General features: G+C 38.8%; 1 long non-coding RNA gene across 2 annotated transcripts; it reads right to left on the bottom strand.

Moving 5' to 3' along the window:
* Window positions 1–5,706: 5,706 nt before the first annotated feature.
* Window positions 5,707–15,168, bottom strand: LOC128652163 (uncharacterized). Of its 2 annotated transcripts, none has more exons than XR_008401286.1 (2): window positions 15,100–15,168; window positions 5,707–6,479 (listed from the first exon to the last, which is right to left on the bottom strand). It is a non-coding gene; the product is annotated as an uncharacterized LOC128652163 (long non-coding RNA). The 2 variants fall into 2 exon arrangements; XR_008401287.1 differs by having other exon boundaries at window positions 5,707–5,980; window positions 15,100–15,160.
* Window positions 15,169–19,150: the final 3,982 nt, after the last annotated feature.

Here is a 19,150-nt window from a genome sequence, read left to right as displayed (position 1 = left end):
CTAGTTTAAATAAAGTCAAATTTACCTGTAAAATAAAACCGAACCTATGTTACAATTACACCTAACACTACACTATAATGAAATTAATTACCTAAACTAAATACAAATAATTACAATTTAAATAAATTATCTAAAGTACGATAAAAAACAAACACTAAAATAAAAAACAAACTCCCAAAATAAAAAAAGCCCTGCCCTACACTAAATTACAAATAGCTCTTAAAAGGGCCTTTTGCGGGGCATTGCCCCAAAGTAATCAGCTCTTTTACCTGTAAAAAAAAAGTACAAATACCCCCCAACATTAAAACCCACCACCCACACAACCAACCCTACTCTAAAACCCACCCAATCCCCCTTTAAAAAAACCTAACACTAACCCCTTGAAGATCACCCTACCTTGAGAAGTCTTCACCCAACAGGGCCGAAGTCCTCCACGAAGCTGGCAGAAGTGGTCCTCCAGACGGGCAGAAATTTTCATCCAGGCGGCATCTTCTATCTTCATCCATCCGGCGTGGAGCGGCTCCATCTTCAAGACATCCGACACGGAGCATCCTCTTCAAACCACGCCCAACTGAAGAATGAAGGTTCCTTTAAATGACGTCATCCAAGATGGCGTCCCTTCAATCAGCCAATAGGATTGAGCTCGCATTCTATTGGCTGATCCAATCAGCCAATACAATTCCAGCTCAATCCTATTGGCTGATTGGATCAGCCAACAGGATTGAACTTCAATCGTATTGGCTGATTGCATCAGCCAATAGGATTTTTTCTACCTTAATTCCGATTGGCTGATAGAATTCTATCAGCCAATCGGAATTGAAGGGACGCCATCTTGGATGATGTCATTTAAAGGACTTCTGCCCGTCTGGAGGATCACTTCTGCTAGCTTCGTGGAGGACTTTGGCCCGGTTGGGTGAAGACTTCTCAAGGTAGGGTGATCTTCAAGGGGTTAGTGTTAGGTTTTTTTAAGGGGGGATTGGGTGGGTTTTAGAGTAGGGTTGGTTGTGTGGGTGGTGAGTTTTAATGTTGGGGGGTTATTTGTACTTTTTTTTTCAGGTAAAATAGTTGATTACTTTGGGTCAATGCCTTTTAAGGGCTATTTGTAATTTAGTGTAGGGTAGGGCTTTTTTTATTTTGGGTGGCTTTTTTATTTTGTAAGGGGGATTAGAGTAGGTGTAATTAGTTTAAAATTCTTGTAATTATTTTATTATTTTCTGTAATTTAGTGTTTGTTTTTTATCATACTTTAGATAATTTATTTAAATTGTAATTAATTGTATTTAGTTTAGGTAATTAATTTCATTATAGTGTAGTGTTAGGTGTAATTGTAACATAGGTTAGGTTTTATTTTACAGGTAAATTTGACTTTATTTTAACTAGGTAGTTATTAAATAGTTAATAACTATTTAATAACTATTGTACCTAGTTAAAATAAATACAAAGTTGCCTGTAAAATAAAAATAAACCCTAAGATAGATACAATGTAACAATTAGTTATATTGTAGCTAGCTTAGGGTTTATTTTACAGGTATTTAGTTTTAAATAGGAATAATTTAGTTAATGATAGTTATTTTATTTAGATTTATTAAAATTATATTTCAGTTAGGGGGGTTAGGTTTGGGTTAGACTTAGGTTTAGGGGTTAATATGTTTATTATAGTGGTGGTGACGTGCGGCAGATTAGGGGTTAATAAATGTAGTTAGGTTGCGGCGACATTGGGGGCGGCAGATTAGGGGTTAATACATATAATGTAGGGTTTGGCGATATTGGGGGCATCAGATTAGGGGTTCATAAGTATAATGTAGGTGGTGGCGGTGTCCGGAGCGGCATATTAGGGGTTAATAATATAATTTAGATGTTGGGGGCAGCAGATTAGGGGTTAATAAGTGTAAGATTAGGGGTGTTTAGACTCGGGGTTCATGTTAGGGTGTTAGGTGTAGACATAAATGTATTTTCCCCATAGGAATCAATGGGGGTGCGTTAGGAGCTTTACGCTGCTTTTTTGCAGGCTCTCCCCCATTGATTCCTATGGGGAAATCGTGCATGAGCATATTTTACCTGCTCACCACTAACGTAAGCAGCGCTGGCAATGAGGTGAGATGTGGAGCAAAATTTTGCTCTTCGCTCACTTTTTTGCGGTTAACGCCGGGTTTGTAAAAACCCATAATACCAGAGCTGTCTGCAAGTGAGCGGTGAGCATAAACTGCTCATTAGCACCACACCCCTGTTAACACAAAACTCGTAATCTAGGTGTACGTTTTTTATTGAAAGCAACAAAGCCGGCCGCCTCCTAGCCCGTTCCCTTAAAAAGAAAAGATATAAGACCTTCATTGCTAAAATATCAGATGCTACTGGAACAAAAACTTCTAGCAAGCTCACCTACCTACCCTATCAGAGGAGGCAAGCTCTTCCCTAGACTCCCAGTTCTCCTTGCAGGAGCTACTTGTAGCCATAAAAAGTCTCCCCCAGGGCAAAGCCCCTGGCCCAAATGGCTTTACCCCAAAATGCTATCACCTGTTTAAATCTCAACTAAGTCCCCATCTTCTACTGATGTACAATTCCATAGATAACGGAGGCCATTTCCTGGAATCCCTTTTAGAAGCCACAATATTGCTCATACCAAAACCTGGTAAAGACGCGGAACAGGTCGCTAACTATCGCCCAATATCCCTGATAAACATTGACATTAAGCTATATGCGAAGCTGCTGGCAATAAGACTAAATAAAATTCTCCCCACCCTCATCCACACCGATCAAGTAGGCTTTATCCCTGAAAGAGAAGTCAAGGATAACACCATCAGAGTTCTGCAAACCATATTTACTGCCAATGCCCTCAAGACCCCCTTAATCCTACTTTCTACAGACGCAGAGAAGGCCTTTGACAGGGTGGATTGGGATTTTCTCTGGGCCGTGCTGTCGAGGTTTGGATTCTCCAACACTCTAATCACCCGCATACAAGCCCTATACAATAACCCATCTGCTAGTATTAACGCCAATAGTACTCTATCTCAAAAAATCCCCATAAGAAATGGTACATGTCAGGGATGCCCACTCTCCCCCCTGCTTTTTGCTCTGGTGGTGGAGGTCTTTGCAACGAGAGTCAAAAATAATCCTCGCAAAGTCATTCCAAACAAACAGGTTAGAAGAAATGCAGGCTGCACTTTATGGAGTTTTGCGTAAAAAACAAGATTTTATTTCATCCTTTAAAGAGTTACTTTCAAGCACACTTTATGGTATTCACCCAAGCACACAGGGGTTAGAACTGCTCTCCGACGCGTTTCCTGCTCACACAGAGTACTTCATCAGGGATCCCTGATGAAGTGCTCTGTGTGAGCAGGAAACGCGTCTGAGAGCAGTTCTAACCCCTGTGTGCTTGGGTGAATACCATGAAGTGTGCTTGAAAGTAACTTTTTAAAGGATGAAATAAAATCTTGTTTTTTACGCAAAACTCCATAAAGTGCAGCCTGCATTTCTTCAAACCTGTTTGTTTGGAATGACTTTGCTACTTACCAGCGTATGGGAATCGCTGTCTTGAAGAATTTGCAATCTAACACTTTTTCTCTGAGGGATAGCTGCTTCTGCAGCATGCAATTAACGAGCTGAAGAGCCAGTGTGTACAGCGACTAGGAGTCGGAAGTCGAGTGACACGGGTCTAAACAACATCCACCCTTCCTGCGGTGAGTAGGACCGGCTGCATGACATAGACATATGTACATGTAGACATACCGGTGTGGGACATCAACAGTGGAAATTATCAAGTGTATGCTGATTGTATATGGAGTTGTAACGTTTCCGTGTCAGTGAAATAACAGCTATACCTGTGCTTTACATAATTGGATTTATGTTTGTGGTGCATTCATATACATTATCATCATAAATATTGATTATACAAACTTTTCTACCTATGTACCACATAACTACTTATGCAAAGGTAGCGACACACTTGGCTTGAATCACAGAGGAACAGTGATACTTAAAACCATTTAAGCCTATGTTGGTGCATGCTGGAGTTCTTTGTATGAATGTTGGAAAGTATAAATAATACTCGCATGCAGGGCATCACTTTTGCCGAGGCCCAACAGAAGTGTCTACTTTATGCGGACGATATTATATTTACTATCCGCTCCCCGACTATTTCCCTACCTGCCCTCCTCACAGAGTTAGATGACTATAAAAGAGTCTCAAACTTCTCTATTAATATGGAGAAATCCATGTTAATGCCGTTAAACCTGACAGATGATGACTTCTGCTACATTACGATCCACACCACTTTTCAGATTACTAATAAAATACGCTACTTAGGAATAGATATTTCCCCTAAACACACGGACCTATTTGATCTTAATTATATCCCTCTCCAGGAGCAGACCCAGACTACCCTATAGACATGGCAAGAACAGGGACATCTCTCTTGGCTGGGGCGTATTAACGCAATGAAAATGTCTCTCCTTCCTAAATTCCTATATTTATTTCAAGTCCTTCCCTTAGACCTTCCCTCTATGTTTTTAACAAAGCAACAAAAATTGTTTGAGTCTTTTGTCTGGACGCAGAAAAGAACTAGGGTATCTAAACACACCTTATATCTCAGCAAAGAGGATGGCGGTTTGGGTGGCCCAAATCTGCTTGCCTATTATCACGCAGCACATATTGCACGCATCACTGCATGGAAACACGCACAACCTAATAAACCTTGGGTACAACTTGAAACTCACCTAACAGGAAACCATACTCTTGGTGATCTGTGTTGGATTGCACCCAAGCTTAGACCATCCAATATTTATACAAACTACTATGTTGTGGCTACACTACGAACATGGGACAAAATTCTGACCACCGATAAAACAATATCGAGCCAACAATCTCCCTTTACACCTCTTCTACATAATCCTCTACTTTTGCAATCATGCAGTATACCTACACCGACCGTAGCAGGCTCTCCTTCTAACGTTCCAGTACACATGGTCATAAATAAAGGATTAGTCCACCCCAAGCAGAACTCTCCCAGCTGCTGGGGCCCCCATTCCAGTTCTGGTTTCCTTATCTACAAGCAAGGCATGCTATAGTTGATAGCCCCCATAAAGCAGCCCTCACTAGACCTCTCACCCCCTTTGAGACTCTATGCACTACCCCCTCCATGTCTAGATCCCACATCTCTATAATTTATAAACTACTGAGAGGCTCTTTCCACTCCAAAAAAACGTCTTTTATATCTAAATGGGAAAAAAGAATTAGAGATCAATATATCAGACACCCAATGGAGCCACATTTTTTCAGAGACCAAAGCATCATCATAATCATTAGCAATTGTAGAGATGAACTATAAGCTGCTATCTTGGTGGTATCTGACCCGCATTGTCTTCACAGTATATACCCAAACTCCTCTCCCTTGTGTTGGAGACATTGTGGAGGAAGGGGCACTCTATCCCATATCTGGTGGTCTTGCCCTCTTTTACAAAATTACTGGTATGATATAGCTAAATGTATTAACACAACTTTAGGAATATCGGTCACACTAACCCCTGCTATAGTTTTATTGAATAACACACCAAATATTCTGTGTATATATCAAAAAAAAATATTTCAGTGTATGCTCAACTATGCTAAATGTCTGATACCAAGGTTCTGAAAGAAACACTAAGCCCCTGATTTCTTGATGTGGGAGAGAGAGGTGAATCACGTACTAGCCTTGGAAAAAGTATACTACACCTTTATGGGAAAGCAAGACTTTATTGCAGATATGTTATACATTTGGGAACAGAGGTAAAAATAAAAATCAAACCAAAGCAAAAACAAAAACTCATTATTATGTCTAGAATTATGTACACTGTTTTGAGGTTTGTTGATCGGGCCATTGATGTTTAGAACCTTATGGTAAATTCACACACACTGTACACCCTGTTTCAAGATGCAACAGTCTATATTTCGGTTAAACTGTATTTGATGTATGTAGAAACTTTTATTGGATTGTTATTTCTGTACACCTGTTTAAAAACAAAATAAAAATGATTTAATAAAAAAAAAAAATGCAAGCACAAACTGTGAAAAGGAAAACTTTTCCTCTTATCTTGGACTGGTATACCCTTCCTCATTCTCATTACACATTATAAACAAGATAGATGATGGACATTGACACAGGTCCAAATACTGGAACGCAGGAACAAACAGGTGATTCCCAGGATGAATTTTATTACCATGTATACTCCAGCTTCACCAATGGCTAAGAAGGTGATCATGAAAAATTGGCACATATTGGCCTCAGACAGCACTTTACCATTTCAGGAAGGCCCACCCCCCAGGGTGGTATATAGAAGGGCAAAGAACCTGAGGGTTTGGCTTGTTAAAACTAATCCAGTACATAGTTGTCAGCCACGAACGTGGATACCAGCAACCAAACCTGGATGCTACTGCCATGGTAGCTGCGCTACTTGTAACAGCTTGATTGTGGGAAGGAAGTTCTATCATCATCCACACACGAGTAAGCTGTAGACAATAGAACACATATTTACTTGCACATCAGAATATGTGATCTACATTATTATCTGCCTATGTTCCATGTATTATGGCAGCAAAGTGATTACCACCTTCAGGGAGCGGCTAGCCAATCACAAGTCTGCAATAAGGCTAGCATATAAAAAAGGTGGTTCTGATCAGCCTATAGCCAGACATTTTCTGCAACATGGACATCAGATATCGAATATGAATTTCAGGTATAATGCAGAAAGACAATAAAAAATAACTTTTATTTAATTTTAATAAAAAATCAGCAAATATGAATGTAGTTCTGTTGCCCACAATATATTAAAAACACTTCTCCTATGTATTGACTTATGTTAGTCTGTGTGTTATCAGGTATCTAGGGGGTCAAATATTAGTCAAATGCGGGTAAATATTAGTATGTGTGTGTTATACTTTATTGTTAATCATAGCCTGATTTTTTGTTTGTTTGTAAAGTACAACTGGAAGATTGTCTGCTAGAATATGCAGGAGTAATGACCTTTGATTATATATTCTTATCCATAAATTGGATTAATAATCCCTAAAAGATTAGATTATAGCGTTGGTTCTTTATGTTGAATACAGTGATGTACTTGGCTATGCCTAGGCTGTTTCTCTTGGGACCCTGGCTCATAGGTATTACCTTCAGTATGCTTTAATTCGGTGTGTTAGTGTGCCCAGTATATATGGGAATGTTAGCGTGCCTTTTGTTATATGCAGCTTTTACTTTGAGTATCTTGATGAGTTTGATCTCATATTATATAACAACTTTTTGCTGTATAAAGTGTCTGGTTGTATATTGTTACTTATTTATAACTAAAAAGACTTAAATGCTGTTCTCTTTCAGATATTAGAGACTTTAGTACTTATTATTTACCTTGTGTTTGGTAATCAAGCTTATTTATATTAGAGTACAATTTTAATATTAGTCTGTTCCAATTTTAGAGGTATTTCCCCTTTAAATTTTATGCTACGATAACCAGAGATTATCTAAAACGTTAGACGTCTACTTATAATAAAGATGTATTAATCAAATAGTATAAGTTTGATGTCTGCTTGCAGAATGGTATTTGAGCGTGCTGAAATAGACACAAATAAAGTGTATGGTATAACACTCAGAGCGTTGGTGATAACTAGAGAGTGGCTGTCAGTAAGCTTATATTCCCTGTATAGCGGGCAGCTTTTACGAAAATTTGAAGTAGATTTAATTATACTTTTACTGTAATTTTCCAAGTAGTTGGATAGAGTTTTTACATTTAGTATAAATATTTGGCTCGAGCTAGATAATTGTCAGGCTTCAAAACAGTAGTCATAATTTGCTGCTTGTAAGTCTATTTACACTGACCCTGCTGTGTCTCTTATTCGGCCTAAGACTCAGATGAAACGATGATTAAATACTGAATTACGTATGTCATTTAAAACAATTTAACAAAGTTGTAACATTGATTTATCTTCTGTGCGCTATATACTGAACTTTCAACGGGTTAAATAAACTGATACACTGTTTATAGGGGGTGACCTCTGAGGAAGCGTTAGTGAAATGCTGCGTCAGGGGTGTTTAGTTTTATGTTGCTCTCCGTTGTATAATAATAGATTAGTAATGTGATAATTTAAAAATAATCTGGTATCCTTTAATTACAAACAGTGGCTGGCAATATCTTTGTCTCAAGCCATAGACAGCATACTACCTATAGCGGTTTCTCTATATAAACTAATATGCACCAGCTGTAATAGCGGGGAAGGCGCTATAAACAGTTACTCTCCCATGTAGGGAGAAGTGATTCATCACGCAGTTTAGACATTGGTCTTAATTATATTTTATGTATCCGTTTTTAATCTATATTAGTATATCACATCCTCTTTTTGTAAAGGTTTTATTGTTATTAATTTCATTAAATTTTATTTTCATTTCCACTCTTTGTGTGTATACCAACCCCTAAGCCTGTTTGGCGCTGTATCCACTATTCTTTTTCATTGTCTCTCTTTTTGGGGGCTGGTTAGACCCTCTATTCGGATCACAGCATAGGGATTATCTTAGCGCTGGACTACCATATATACACTCTCACACACAGACTAACATAAGTCAATACATAGGAGAAGTGTTTTTAATATATTGTGGGCAGCAGAACTACATTAATATTTACTGTCTTTTTATTAAAATTAAATAAAAGTTATTTTTTATTGTCTTTCTGCATTATACCTGAATTGGTCATGACATTAACAGTGCATAGAAGCATATCTTTCTGACACACTCACCACATATATATATAGTATAGTAGATAGATATATAGATATATATAAGAATATCTATTTAACCATACATATTCTGCTATGTGCAGAACATTGGAATCTGAAATATTTACAGTAAATACACTGTATAACACTTTATTAAATACAAATATTGCACATGTTTTCAGCTACTTAACTGCAAAGGGCTCCAATGCACTTAGATATACGTCTATATGTGAATAATTATGTATTTGTGTTTATATGTGTATATATGTCTGAAAATACATATCTAGACATATAAATACATATGTACAAATATATAGACATATAAATACATATGTACAAATATATAGACATATAAATACATATGTACAAATATCTAGACATGTGTATATATATATATATATATATATATATATACACACAAATATACATATCTAGACATGTACTGTATATGTATGTATCACTATGTTAAAACCCTTTGTAGCCTTTTTTCTAGCACCTGAGACCTCAAATCTTTAAACCCTTGTAACATTTTTGTGCAATTTTTTTTAAATTATTTTATCAGATAGTGTTATTATGAGTGTAACTGTACTGTGTAATGTATATTTATTAGATAGTGTTATTATGAGTGTAACTGTACTGTGTAATGTATATTTATTAGATAGTGTTATTATGAGTGTAACTGTACTGTGTAATGTATATTTATTAGATAGTGTTATTATGAGTGTAACTGTACTGTGTAATGTATATTTATTAGATAGTGTTATTATGAGTGTAACTGTACTGTGTAATGTATATTTATTAGATAGTGTTATTATGAGTGTAACTGTACTGTGTAATGTGAATTTATTAGATGGTGTTATTATGAGTGTAACTGTACTGTGTAATGTATATTTATTAGATAGTGTTATTATGAGTGTAACTGTACTATGTAATGTATATTTATTAGATAGTGTTATTATGAGTGTAACTGTACTATGTAATGTATATTTATTATATGGTGTTATTATGAGTGTAACTGTACTATGTAATGTATATTTATTAGATAGTGTTATTATGAGTGTAACTGTACTATGTAATGTATATTTATTAGATAGTGTTATTATGAGTGTAACTGTACTATGTAATGTATATTTATTAGACGGTGTTATTATGAGTGTAACTGTACTATGTAATGTATATTTATTAGATAGTGTTATTATGAGTGTAACTGTACTATGTAATGTATATTTATTAGATAGTGTTATTATGAGTGTAACTGTACTGTGTAATGTATATTTATTAGATAGTGTTATTATGAGTGTAACTGTACTATGTAATGTATATTTATTAGATAGTGTTAATATGAGTGTAAGTGTACTGTGTAATGTATATTTATTAGACAGTGTTAGTATGTGTGTAACTGTACTATGTAATGTATATTTATTAGATAGTGTTATTATGTGTGTAACTGTACTGTGTAATGTATATTTATTAGATAGTGTTATTATGAGTGTAACTGTACTGTGTAATTTATATTTATTAGATAGTTTTATTATGAGTGTAACTGTACTTTGTAATGTATATTTATTAGATAGTGTTATTATGAGTGTAACTGTACTGTGTAATGTATATTTATTAGATAGTGTTATTATGAGTGTCACTGTACTATGTAATGTATATTTATTAGATAGTGTTATTATGAGTGTAACTGTACTATGTAATGTATATTTATTTGATAGTGTTATTATGAGTGTAACTGTACTGTGTAATGTATATTTATTAGATAGTGTTATTATGAGTGTAACTGTACTATGTAATGTATATTTATTAGTGTTATTATGAGTGTAACTGTACTGTGTAATGTGAATTTATTAGATGGTGTTATTATGAGTGTAACTGTACTGTGTAATGTATATTTATTAGATAGTGTTATTATGAGTGTAACTGTACTATGTAATGTATATTTATTATACAGTGTTATTATGAGTGTAACTGTACTGTGTAATGTATATTTATTATATGGTGGTATTATGAGTGTAACTGTACTATGTAATGTATATTTATTAGATAGTGTTATTATGAGTGTAACTGTACTATGTAATGTATATTTATTAGATGGTGTTATTATGAGTGTAACTCTACTGTGTAATGTATATTTATTATATGGTGGTATTATGAGTGTAACTGTACTATGTAATGTATATTTATTAGATAGTGTTATTATGAGTGTAACTGTACTATGTAATGTATATTTATTAGATAGTGTTATTATGAGTGTAACTGTACTGTGTAATGTATATTTATTAGATAGTGTTATTATGAGTGTAACTGTATTATGTAATGTATATTTATTAGATAGTGTTATTATGAGTGTAACTGTACTGTGTAATGTATATTTATTAGATAGTGTTATTATGTGTGTGACTGTACTGTGTAATGTATATTTATTAGATAGTGTTATTATGAGTGTAACTGTACTATGTAATGTATATTTATTAGATAGTGTTAATATGAGTGTAACTGTACTGTGTAATGTATATTTATTAGACAGTGTTAGTATGTGTGTAACTGTACTATGTAGTGTATATTTATTAGATAGTGTTATTATGTGTGTAACTGTACTGTGCAATGTATATTTATTAGATAGTGTTATTATGTGTGTAACTGTACTGTGTAATGTATATTTATTAGATAGTGTTATTATGAGTGTAACTGTACTATGTAATGTATATTTATTAGATAGTGTTATTATGAGTGTAACTGTACTATGTAATGTATATTTATTAGATAGTGTTATTATGAGTGTAACTGTACTATGTAATGTATATTTATTAGATAGTGTTATTATAAGTGTAACTGTACTGTGTAATGTATATTTATTAGACAATGTTATTATGAGTGTAACTGTACTATGTAATGTATATTTATTAGATAGTGTTATTATGAGTGTAACTGTATTATGTAATGTATATTTATTAGATGGTGTTATTATGTGTGTAACTGTACTGTGTAATGTATATTTATTAGATAGTGTTATTATTTATGTAACTGTACTGTGTAATGTATATTTATTAGATGGTGTTATTATGAGTGTAACTGTACTGTGTAATGTATATTTATTAGATGGTGTTATTATGAGTATAACTGTACTGTGTAATGTATATTTATTAGATAGTGTTATTATTTATGTAACTGTACTGTGTAATGTATATTTATTAGATGGTGTTATTATGAGTGTAACTATACTGTGTAATGTATATTTATTAGATAGTGTTATTATGAGTGTAACTGTACTATGTAATGTATATTTATCAGATAGTGTTATTATGGGTGTAACTGTACTGTGTAATGTATATTTATTAGATAGTGTTATTATGAGTGTAACTGTACTATGTAATGTATATTTATCAGATAGTGTTATTATGAGTGTAACTGTACTGTTTAATGTATATTTATCAGATAGTATTATTATGAGTGTAACTGTACTGTGTAATGTATATTTATCAGATAGTGTTATTATGAGTGTAACTGTAATTTCCAATATATTTTTGATGTGTTTTGTAACACTTTTTTGTCTTGTGTAACATTTAAACAGAGCTCTGAGGTCCCAGTAATCATTCTAGTGTAAATTGCGATATTGTTTACATGTTTGCATTTACTTTCAACTTGCAATACGAGTGCTCATTCGGATGCACCCAAACAACTCTCTCGAAACATTTTGCGTGCCACTCGTAATCCAGCCCGATATTAGTAGTAGTAATAATAATCTCAGGATCTCTCAGCATTTTGGATTCACTTCTTCGTACTTAAAAATAAAAGAATGGTTAGTTGTTACAGCACCAATAAATGTTATCATTGTGCGAGCAATAAATGTTAGTTTTTTTTGCCATTTCTGTGCTCCATTGAAGTCTAGGAGGAGTAGAAGTGAATACGGTCACAATATCCAAAGTCCTGAAGTTAGCTTGCGTCAGCCTTCGCTCGTGCACAAACAATAGTGCGCCACTTGCAATCTGGCCCAATGTAATGTCTTATGTAGTCAGAATATAAGTGTTGTCATCTGCCACACATGCTCTAAAGAAAATATAAATGCACAAGTACCTGTAAGAGTCTGGGATGTGGAAAATTGTCTTTTTACCTTAAACCCCATAAAACCACGTGTGAGGCCATTTTCCCTTATTGAATTCACAGATAAAAAGACTGTATAAAACCAGACAACACTTTTCACTTTATTACCAAGTACCCCAAAATGTTTTCAAATGTAACAGGTTTTACGCTTCCTGCTCGATAAAATAAAGTTAAAAAAATAATAATAATAAGCACTTTTACACTAAAAAAGTAGCCAAACCAAATACCTAACAAACACACATACCCAGTATTATGATAATGCTCTTGTTTAGAAAGACTTACACATCTCTATGGTTATAGAGAATGACAGGTTAATCGCACACTTGTCACTAATTAGCGTCACAGTACACTATAGAAAGGAATCCATAAACATACAGGGCCGGATTAAACAAGCAGTGGATGCTGCTGTGTCCGCCCGAGGTTTCAGGTCCGCCTGAAACCTAAGTTAAGAAGCAGCGGTCGTAAGATCGCTGCTCCTTAACTTGTCTGACACCTTTTAGGCCGCGAATGTGCAGGGGGCGGCATTGCACAAGCATTTCACAAGAAATGCTTGTGCAATGATAAGTGCTGGACAGAGTATGCTGTCGGAATTTAGCGATGTCAGGCGGACATGATTCTCTACAGCGAATCATGTCCGCTCGACATATGATAAATCTACCCCACAGACTCATCCTGTCATCTACTCTCTATATATACGTGAAATTGCTCATTTTTCGATTACGAAATCCGTAGAATAACACAAATAACAATTTCATGCTGTTTTCGGGAGGTTAACATTTTAAGCTTCAGAGGTATTAATGGCAGATGCATTCTGGGATGGTGATTATCAAAAAAAAACACGCTGACAGTACCGGCCGAGGTTTAGAGATCGTTATCATCCAAAACTGAAGCACAAGACTGTGATCACCCTCAACATTTGAAGGAGATTACAGGAAAAGCAGGCTGAATAAATTATAAATGTATGCTGCCGTTTTACAATGCTGGATTCAAAACATTTACTGATTGTAAGATTCCTTTAACACAGAAACTGTGACATGCTATTGGTAGATGATCCAATCTTTATATTGAAAGAGACAGTATATTGTAAAATTGCTTTTCCCTTAATTTATTTCTAATGTCTTGTTTTACCAGCTGCAGAGTATAAAATGTACGAGAAATTGCATCTTCAGGTTTATTTGTGTATATGAAATTGCTGGTTTTGTGCTTTACAACCACAGCCTATTACAATGGGTTAAGCATGTAGGTAAAATTAGATCTCATTATGTTTTCACTTTGTGTACACACACTTGCTTCCGTATCTTATATCTGTTTGTAAAACTATTCCACCATTCCTACAAACACTTTAATAATCATTCATAGCTGCTGAATGCAATGGCCTAACACAGAATCATAAGGATTTTGCTCTTAATTACCCAAATATTTATTAAACAAGCAATTTGTCTGGCAATATGAAATGCATACTGTGCAATAAGACGTTAATACTAATATTTTTGTTTAGTAAGGTATTAAAATGTCTTATCTGTGGTATATAGATTAGCTGGGTACAGCCTGTTCTAACTTTGCTATGTATTTGCAGGTTAAATGTAAGACGTTCCATCTTGTCATCGCATTGAAGGATTTCAGCGTTGATGTTATGCAATTCCAGTTCTGCACACTGCATTATGTGCTATGGCAATAGCCACACCAGCATTGTAATTTAAAGGGACATTAAAGTTTTTTTTTAATTTAAGCATCAGAAATTATTCACAGCACTGCAAAACATCTGCCTACAAAATAAATGTTTTAAAACCATTTAAAACTGTAATTTTGTTAGTGAAACATGCATTATTATTACATGCCCAGGACACACCCCTTAAAAACCTCTAGAATGTTTTTTTATCTTACTTCCTTAGCTGTAGTCAATTAAAGAAAAATATTAACTTGTAGATATTAACTATCTCATGGTCAACCAATCACTGTGCAGCATGTAGGAATGCTAGGGTTCTGCATTCCAAGGAGTAGAATCCATCTTTTTAATTGTGCATAATTAAACATTTTGGGCTAGATTACAAGTGGCATGCAGTTTAGCACTCCCGCTTGAGTGTAAACACAGCTAGAAGTAATTTTTTAGCATTACAAGTTGAAATATTAAATAAAAATGTAAAAAAGTATTAATAATAATTATTAAAAATTATTATAGATGCGCTATAAATTTCAAAATAATCCACAAGAAAATAAAATGTGTATATAAATATATAAAAAAATATCTATATACACACATACATACCTCCTCTGTGTATCTGCACTCACAGTTCAAAAGTGTCTTCCACCAGGGTGCAAAATCAAATTATTGTAGAAGATCCAAGCAGGGACTGCACTCACTGGATTTAGAAAATAAATTAATATTTATTAAATGGTGACGTTTCGGGGTTCACAGACCCCTTCCTCAGACCAGACAAAGTGTAAATGAAAACAGTTTTACTTAAATGTTCTAAGCCCCACCCATCAATTAATTCAAAAATTGCACCAAAGACAAATTGTCATGGCAACTCCATAGTTGCCTAGTAGCAAACATAAACATAATGGGAAAGAAACAACTATGTATACACCCCACCATATAGTGCTCAGTATCAAAGTACACAGAATAAATGAATAACTGAAAGTGAAATAAAACATGGTGTTAACCATCCTAATTATATATCAAACATGAACAAAATTATGCATCAAAAAAGTCTATAGGAAAATACCCTATGTAAAGATTATATGCATGAAAATAAGCAACCAGACTTTATGTATGAGATATCCCAGTGCATAAAATAATAACTAGGAGCAAAACAGCTAAAGAATAGCCCGGAGGCCGAATGAAGAGAGGGCTGTTTGACCCCCACTTTTTGGGAGCGTTGGTAGGCTCCGCTGTGGGGGTGGAGGATAATGGGAGGAGTTAAATACTCCTCCCCAGCCGAAGTCAGGCAGTTGCAGAGTTAGGAGCAGCACGGAAGGGGGAAGTTTTGAAGTTTTTCTTACCTGTGATCGGATGGAAGCCCTGTTGTCTGAGTTGCTGGCGGCCGCCAGGCAGAATGGTGAAGACTGGATCCGGGAGCGGCTGAGCGGAGGTGCGGTGACGGTCGGTGTCCCAGGCGTGGAGGCGGCGGTGACCAGGACCAGAGGACGGCCGGCCAGGAGGTCGCGGCCACCGGAGCGGCTGAGTCCGGAGCTCGACGTCGCCAGGTCCAGAAGAGGAAGCGCGGGGCCTGGGCGGCCGGAGGAAGTTGCTGGAAGGTCGGATGCGGGTCGAGGACGTCGAGGAGCTGGAGGGGCCGGGTCGCGGCCTAGCACGGCACCGGTGGCTGATGTCAGTGTCGTACGGCGTCAGGAGGAGCCGGGTGCCGGAAGAGGCAGGAGAAGATCTTTGAGGAGCGGGAACGGCGGCGTGGAAGAAGGTGAGTGCCGCTGAGCTATCGAAGTTGTGGGCTGCAAGAGGGGGCCATTATGAGCACGGAGAAGAGGCCGCAACAATTTCATGTGGGGAATTGTCGGGGGGAGGGGAGCCGGGATAAGGCTCGGGGTCGGGGGGACAGGTTTAGAAAGGGGGAGAGGGTTTTTTTAAAAGGTAATAGGGGTTTTGTGGGATGAAAGAAAAGGAAGCTATGGGGGCAAGTGGATGGTAGGGGATATAGGACAGGGCCTGCATAGGTGCGAAAATGGAAACGAGAGTGGGGGGATGGAGCCGGGATAAGGCTCAGATTAGGATGGGGGGAGGGGGCTGAGGGAGCAGCAATGTGTATGGGGAGCGGCATCAGAGTGTTAGGAGTGCAGCGCAGATCAGTTTGAGAGGAGGGGAGAGGTGCAGGTAGCTTAGTTGTAGCAGGATAATAGAGTCAGGTGGTAGGCAAGGAAATAGGGAGGCGGCTGGGGGCCCCAAGATGGGGTTTTATGGGAGAGGAAGGGAAAGGATGAAGGGTGGGCATGCGCAGTAGGCAGTAAGGGGAAGCAAAAATAATGAGTGTGAAGGGTAGTGTAATTACAGGCAAGAGGGAGCTTTCAAGGGTTTTAGACAGGGGGAAGCATGCAAAAAAAAAAAAAAAAAAAAAAAAAAATAAACATAAAAAAAAAAAAAAAAATAATAAAGGGGGGAAAGATGTATATCTTAATAAGGGGTGGGGTCGGCTGGGGGGGGTTGCAATGGATGGCGGGGGGTCCTCTACAAGTAGGGGTAAAGGGTTAATTTATCAGAGAGAGGGTTGGGAGGGCAGTGGGGCTGCCCGTAGGGATTGAAAAGGGGGGTTGCTTATACAGCTTGGCGGAGGTCACAAGGTTGGGGCCGGGGGGTGGGTTCCTGGGGGCTACTGAAGGGGTTGGGGGGTAAAAGGGGGTATTAATTGTTTCTTCTGGTTACAGGGCCCGCTGGGGCGGACAGAAGGGGTGTGGAGGCTGCAGAGGCCAGGAGGAGTGGACATGGGGAATGTCAGGAGGAGACTACGGATCCACCACTGGAGCTGGAGGCCAGTGGGAATTTTGAGGAGGAGGATCCATTGGAGGGGACGTCGTCGGGAGCAGTAACGGCTGGCCAGGTAGGGGGTATGTCTACACTGGTGCAGCTTCTTCAAATGTTGTCTCCCCAACGGAGTGCAGAAAGGGTGAGGCAGGGAGAAGGAGGCCGGGGGGCAGGGGGGGAGAGTAGGGGGGAGAGGGGTACTTTGATCATGTCTTCTTCACAGTCTGTAGGTGCTGCAGGTAGAAGGGAGCGGGGCTCATCGCCCGAGGTCAGGGCAGCAGGGTCCGGCGGTCGCCGGAGATCGAGATCACCGATACGGCGGCCTCAGGGAGGAGGCAGGCCAGGGTCGCCACCCCGGGCACGGGGGGAAAGGGATCGGGACAGGAGCAGGAACGGCAGGGGGCGTTCTCCTGCCAGGCGAGAGGCAACACGAAGGAGGCTGGACATCAGCAGAGGACGGGAAAGCGAAAGGAGAGAACAGAGGAGAGACCAAGGGACGGATGCAGCACGGATGGCGATGACGGGGCAGCAGCCTACAGGTGAGGTTACGGCTGGGGGTGCACCAGGAGTGAATGTGGTGGGGAGTGGTGAGAGAGAAGCGTTAGTGACAGGTTTGAAGGGGCTATTGGCGACGTTGGAAAAGCCTAGTGGAGCGGTGGTCCCGGTGGCATCGGCATGGGTGGCCCCGGGTACGGGCACGTCGGGAGTAGTAGCGCAGAATAGTGATGCCACAGTAGTAGGTGGTTCACCTGCAGCGGTACGGGAAGTGGTTAGGGTGCCGGAAGGGGCACTCAGGAGGCCTTGCCTATGCTCGGTGGGCCCGTTGGGGATCCATTTAACGAGCGAGCTGAGGGAAAAAATAGGGAAGAGGGAATTTGTGGAGATATTCTCCCTGTTGCCCTTGGAGCATGTTTTGGAGGTGAAGGAGGATGAGAAGGAGAAAGGTAAGAAGGAAGAGGAGGAGAGGAAGAAGAGATGGAGGAAGTTGCCCAAGACCTTTGCGAATTGGTCCCGGGCTTTTAGGATATTAGCCAGTGTGTTTTGCGAAAAGTTCCCCGAGCAAGGGGCATCTCTTTTCTGCTACTATGAGGAGATAGCTTGCGCATTTGGGACATATGGGGGGATGGCGTGGTGGAAGTATGATGAGGGGTTCAGACAGCGAATGGCGGTTCGCCCGGAGATGCGATGGGACGATAGGGACATGGGGATATGGTTAGAGATGATGACCCCGTTGCGGGGGACTCATTCCTTTCAGAGTTTCGGACAGGCAGGCAGCAGTGCCGGAGCCGGCACGGGAACTGGGACAGCCATGCGTAAAGGGCTGTGCTTTCAGTTTAACGAAGGCCAGTGTAGGTTTGGAGCCTCGTGCAAATACAAGCACGAGTGTTCGGTATGTGGAGGGGTCCATTCTGGGGCAAAATGCTTCAGGAAGGTCAGATTGGGGTCCAGGCCAGGAGAGGTGGGTTTACCGGGCGCGGACGCCGGTGAAAATAAGAAGGATGGTCCCGTGGCTAGAGGCATACGCCCGTGAGCGGGGGCATGCGGGGGATGCGGAATTGCTCCTAACGGGGTTTAGCTCAGGGTTTTTAATCCCGTTTAGGGAGCAAAAGGGGTTGTCCTTCGCGGGGAATTTGAAATCAGCAAGGGAATTTCCGGACGTGTTGAGGGAGAAGTTGGGAAAAGAGGTGCAGCTGGGGCGGATGGCGGGCCCTTTTAGGCTCCCGCCATTACCGGACCTAAGGGTATCACCGTTGGGGGTGGTGCCGAAGAAGGCACCGGGGCAATTCCGTATGATACACCACTTGTCGCATCCGCGGGGTGTATCAGTTAATGATGGCATCGA

The sequence above is a fragment of the Bombina bombina genome, chromosome 3, assembly GCF_027579735.1.
Source record: "Bombina bombina isolate aBomBom1 chromosome 3, aBomBom1.pri, whole genome shotgun sequence".
NCBI lineage: Eukaryota > Metazoa > Chordata > Amphibia > Anura > Bombinatoridae > Bombina > Bombina bombina.
This window is presented reverse-complemented; position numbering and strand designations above follow the sequence as displayed.